This window comes from Rhinopithecus bieti, unplaced genomic scaffold (genome assembly GCF_001698545.2).
Source record: "Rhinopithecus bieti isolate Rb0 unplaced genomic scaffold, ASM169854v2 scaffold_6946, whole genome shotgun sequence".
NCBI lineage: Eukaryota > Metazoa > Chordata > Mammalia > Primates > Cercopithecidae > Rhinopithecus > Rhinopithecus bieti.
The window spans coordinates 2,034,700-2,039,846 of NW_016805697.1; the positions used below are offsets into that span (position 1 = coordinate 2,034,700).

Here is a 5,147-nt window from a genome sequence, read left to right on the forward strand (position 1 = left end):
CAGTGAAACCCCGTCTCTACCAAAAATACAAACAATTAACCGGGCATGGTGGCAGGCACCTATAATCCCAGCTACTCAGGAGGGTGAGGGAGGAGAATTGCTTGAACCTGGGAGACGGAGGTTGCAGTGAGTCGAGACTGCGCCATTGCACTGCAGCCTGGGGGACAAGAGTGAAACTCCAACTCAAAAAAAAAAAAAAAAAAAAAAAGGGCCTTGTATGATTTGCTTAACTTACCTCTATTGGCTCTCGAATTTCTTTAAAATCCTCAAATGTACCATACTATTTTCATAAATGCTTGGCACAACCTCCCTCTTTCCTTATGCTTGGCTTGTGACTACTCAACCTTCAGGTCTTAGCTTAAACGTTCAAGGAATCTTGCTTGATCTCCCATGTGCTCGCATAGTATATTTTATTCCTGCCCCCATACCATTTATGACACTGAATTGTCACTGCCTGTTTATCTCTACCCTTCTCTGAACTGCAAACTTTTTGAGACAATAAAACTTACTCTCTTGTAGCTTAGCCTAGTGTTGATCCATAGCTGATGCTCAATAAATATTTTTACAGATCATGAATACAAACTGACTTTGGAGCTAGACATACATTTCAATTCTGGTTCTGTCACTTATTAGCTATGGTGATCCTTGATCAAATTACTTTATCTTTCCTAAGCTTGAATTTCTTTTTTTTTTTTTTTTTTTGGAGGAATAATACCTATCTTGCAAGGTTGTAAGAATTAACTGATATCATATGCAAAGCAATCAGAGCACATACCCGAAAGACAGCAGTGTTTGCCTTGGTTAAAACTTACGGCTTCAAGGACAGAATCTGACTAGAGGTAACTTAAGCAAAAGGGGGATTTTTAAAAAATAAGTTATAAGAGTGCCTCATGGAATTCAGGGTCATAAGAGAAACTAGAGTCAACAACCCATGTTGTGGAAATTTAGTTTGTTTCTTCTCTGTTTCTCCTGGTCTTTCCATCACTTCCCTTGCTTCCCCATTTTCTCTCCCCTCCCCAACTACCTGGTCCCTCTCCACCCCACTCCCATCTCTCCGTCACCCACTTCATCTTTCATCTTTGCTACTATGCTCACGTGCTTCATTCTTCTCTCCTGTGGCACAATGGCCTTTTCAGTTCTTCATAAGGTAAAACATGGCTGGCAATAGTCCTAGAGTTATGATTTTCATTTTACAGCTAGGCTGAGGAACCATAAATATCAATTCCAGATTCCTAAAGGACCCTGGCGCAGCTTGGATCAGCTGCCTCCCTCTGGGTCAGCCCTCACTAACCAAGAGGCAGGATCACCAATGGAACATGGCAGATCCCACCTGAACCATGAGATGATGGGAAAGGTCCCAGAAAATGAGAGAGTCTGGGCAATCAAAACACTTAGGGCTCACTACTCCATCTACTCAGTAAAAGCTATTAACATTTCAAGAGAATTGTTTTACTTAAGAGAATTAGCTATAATAAAAATATATTATTAATTAGTCACAAGTTTAAAGTTAACACATCTATGATTTTAAATCTTATATGAATGGGAAATGTGTGACATCAATATAATACATGTAAAAAGGATTATTTTTTCTTTTTAATTTTAACTTTCTGAATTTTGAGACAGAGTCTCGTTCTGTCACCCAGGTTGGAGTGCAGCAGCACGATACTGGCTCACTGCAACCTCCGCCTCCCAGGTTCGAGTGATTCTTGTGCCTCAGGCTCCGGAGTAACTGGGATTACTGGCGTGCACCACCATGCCCGGCTAATTTTTGTATTTTTAGTAGAGACAGGGTTTTGCCATGTTAGCCAGGCTGGTCTCGAACTCCTGACCTCAAGTGATCCACCTGTCTCGGCCTCCCAAAGAGCTGGGATTACAGGCGTGAGCCATCACGCTCAGCTAACTTTCTGAATTTCTGATCTCAATAGCTAATGCTGCAAAACAGACTACAAAGGTTAACTTTTTTTTTTTTTAAGAAAAGTATGTAAAGATATCCTAAGAATACTTTTAAAAATTATATAGTCACTATGTTTGGTGGCACATGTCTGTAAGTCCCAGGTACTCAGGAAGCCAAGGCAGAGGATCACTTGAGCCCAGGAATTTGAGTCTGCCTGGGCAAAACAGCTAGACCCCATCTCGTAAAAATAAATAAATAAACAAATAAAACATTATACCGCATATTTTAGCTAAAGACCCAAAGAGAAAGTTGAGAAAATATCTCAAATATACATTTAAAAATTGGAACTAGTACACCCTAAACGTCTTCCTGAAACCTTGTTCCAAACTGAAAACTCTTCTTAGTAAAGTAGGGAAACACACACACACACGAAAAACAATCATATAACCTATAGCTCTCAAAAAATTAATATGAATGCAATGTTATAACAAAATTGAATCTGAAAGCTCAATTGAGTTGAATTGGAAAAACCAGGAGAAAAAAAGGGAGAAGTCTGTAAGCTCGTAGCATATCTGCTTCCCATTTCCTACCCACAACAGATTTTTCTAAGCTTCTACATATATCATCGATTTTTCTTTCTTTCTTTTTTTGAGACAGAGTTTCACTCTTGTTGCCCAGGCTGGAGTGCAATGGTGCGATCTCAGCTCACTGCAACCTTGCATCCCAGGTTCAAGCAATTCTCCTGCTTCAGCCACCCAAGTAGCTGGGATTACAGGCACCTGCCACCATGGCCAGCTAATTTTTGTATTTTTAGTAGAAATGGGTTTCACCATGTTGGCCAGGCTGGTCTTGTATGCCTGACATCAGGTGATCCACCCACCTTGGCCTCCCAATGTGCTGGGATTACAGGCATGAACCACCACACCTACTTCATTAATTTTTCATGTTATTAATATTTGTAACATACAATAAACACTAAAAGCTTTTTTCTTTTGGGAATAATTAGAAAAATCCTTTTCCTTATATTAAACAAAACAGGCATAGTACTGATGGAATATTCCCAAACTTCATACTGGCAAAAAAAATTCATTTTAAGACACATGTTGTCATATACACGGCCCAACTTTTCTTGTAATTTTAAATGTCCATGGGACAATTACTAAATAACGTCTAACTTATTCTTATGTTTTAAGAAAAATTAAGATGAATAATTCAATTATTTTTTCATTACAAGTTTTCTATATGCTCATATTAAAATATAAATAAGATGTATGTAAGTGTGTACATTGGATGCACTAACTGATTTAATCCAGGCAATAACCACTGAAGATACGTGTTATTATCCCTGTTTTACAGAAGAAGAAACTGAGGCCGGAGAGGTTAAATAGGTTTTGATTCTATGTCACAAAACTAGTAAGTGACAGAGCCAGAAGCTGAGAATGAACTCAGAACATTTCGGCTCAGTGTCCATTAATTATTGCTGCTACAACAAATTACCACAAATTTAGTGGCTTAAAACAATATAAACATATATATCTTACAGTTCAGAAGTCTGGCACCGGTGTCACTGGGCTAAAATCAAGGTGTCAGCAGGGCTGCATTTCCTTCTGGAAATTCAAAGAGAAAATCAGTTCTTGCCCTTTCTAGCTTGTGGGGGCTGCCCACATTCCTTGGCTCACAGACTCCTTCCACCTTTAAGCCCTGGAATGTTGTCTCTTTCTGACTCTGCTTTGTTGTTACATTTCTTTGACCTTCCTGTTTTTCTCTTCCACTCCTAAAAACCACTCTTACTCTCTATTGTGCCTACCTGGATAAGCCAGGATAAACTCCCTATTTTAAAATCAGTTGATCAGGAACTTTACCTGCAACTGTAACTCCTCTTTACCATGTAACCTAACATATTCAAAGGTTCCGAGAATTCACAGAGCATGGACATCTCTGGGGAGCCAAGATACTGCCTACCACAGTACTCATGTTTACAATCAGTATACTACAAAAATCATGCTCATCTATTAGTGTTCACAGAGTCAGTATGCTTCCATACTAAGCAACATAACTTCAATTAGGAGGATCACGGGTGTCCAACCCTTTGAATGTGAGGACTATTTTGCTTATCTGTGGTGGCGGATATCACAAAAGTTATGCACAGACCTTTCTTTTTTTTTTTTTTTTTTTAACTTCATCAGCTATCATTAGTATTATTGTATTTTATGTGTGGCCCAAGACAATTCTTCTTCCAATGTGGCCCAGGGAAGCCAAAATGTTGGACGCTGGTGGAAATTATTAAAAACCAAGTGACTGAGTCAACGGAGTTAACTCATCCATCTAAATAAGTCTTAAAAGGAAACAAGCCAATAAGAGATACCATCTTCCCCTTCCCTTACCAAGCTTCTGAAGTATAACACTGAGTGTTAGGGGGGGAAAGAGGAACAAGTAAAGCTGGGCTTGTTCTAAGTAGCTGGAAGGAGAGAAAAGCACTCTAAAAGGTCTGAATCCTGGTAGTAGAGCTGTGGTTGGCATTATATCCAGCCTGTTCCGATGATATTCTACGCTACGGTTTGAATATCCCCCAAAGTTCATGTGCTGGAAGCTTAATCCACAATGCAACAGTGTTGAGAGGTGGGATCGTTAAGATGTAAATAGGTTATGAGGACTGTGCGCCTCTGAATGGGTTAATGTCACTATCATCGAAGTGGGTTTGTTACAAAAGCGAGTTCGTTTAGACCAGCCTAAGCCCAGTGAGACCTTGTCTCTACAAAAGGAAAAGAAAAAAAAAAAAAAAAAGCCAGGCACTGGTGAGCACCTGTAGTCCCAGCTACTTGGGAGGCTGAAGTAGGGAGGAACACGTGAGGCCAGGAGTTCAAGGCTGTAATGAGCCAGGATGGTGCCACTGTACTCCAGCCTGGGCAAAAGAGTGACTCTGTCTTTTTTAAGTGAGTTTCTCTCTCTCCCTCACTCTAACCCTCTCTCAGCCTCTCACCTTCCACTATGGGATAACGCAGCAAGAAGAAGGCCCTTGCCAGATGTCAGCACTTTGGTATTGGACCTCCCAGCCTCCAGAACTGTGAGAAGTTTCTCTTCTTTATAAATTACCAAATCTGTGGTATTGTTGCAGCAACACAAAATAAACTAAGAAACCTTAAGATGCAATTGCTCTTCAAATAACCTCTAAATGAGAATTTGGCAGGAAGCTGGTCTCCACATAGAAATTACTCAAATCACCAGAACTCAAAGACAGAAGATGGGGTGGAGG

General features: G+C 40.0%; 1 protein-coding gene across 5 annotated transcripts in view; it reads right to left on the minus strand.

Annotated features, from left to right (window-relative positions):
* YES1 (YES proto-oncogene 1, Src family tyrosine kinase) overlaps positions 1-5,147 on the minus strand; it is an 86,843-nt gene that overhangs the window by 51,447 nt on the left and 30,249 nt on the right. The window contains exon 1 of one of the 5 annotated variants that reach the window (XM_017873555.1): positions 3,436-3,456. The exons of the other annotated variants lie outside the window; for them this stretch is intronic. The gene's annotated coding sequence lies outside the window, so the exon portion shown is untranslated. Of the gene's footprint in view, positions 1-3,435; positions 3,457-5,147 lie in introns of those variants that run through there. 5 annotated transcript variants of the gene reach the window in all.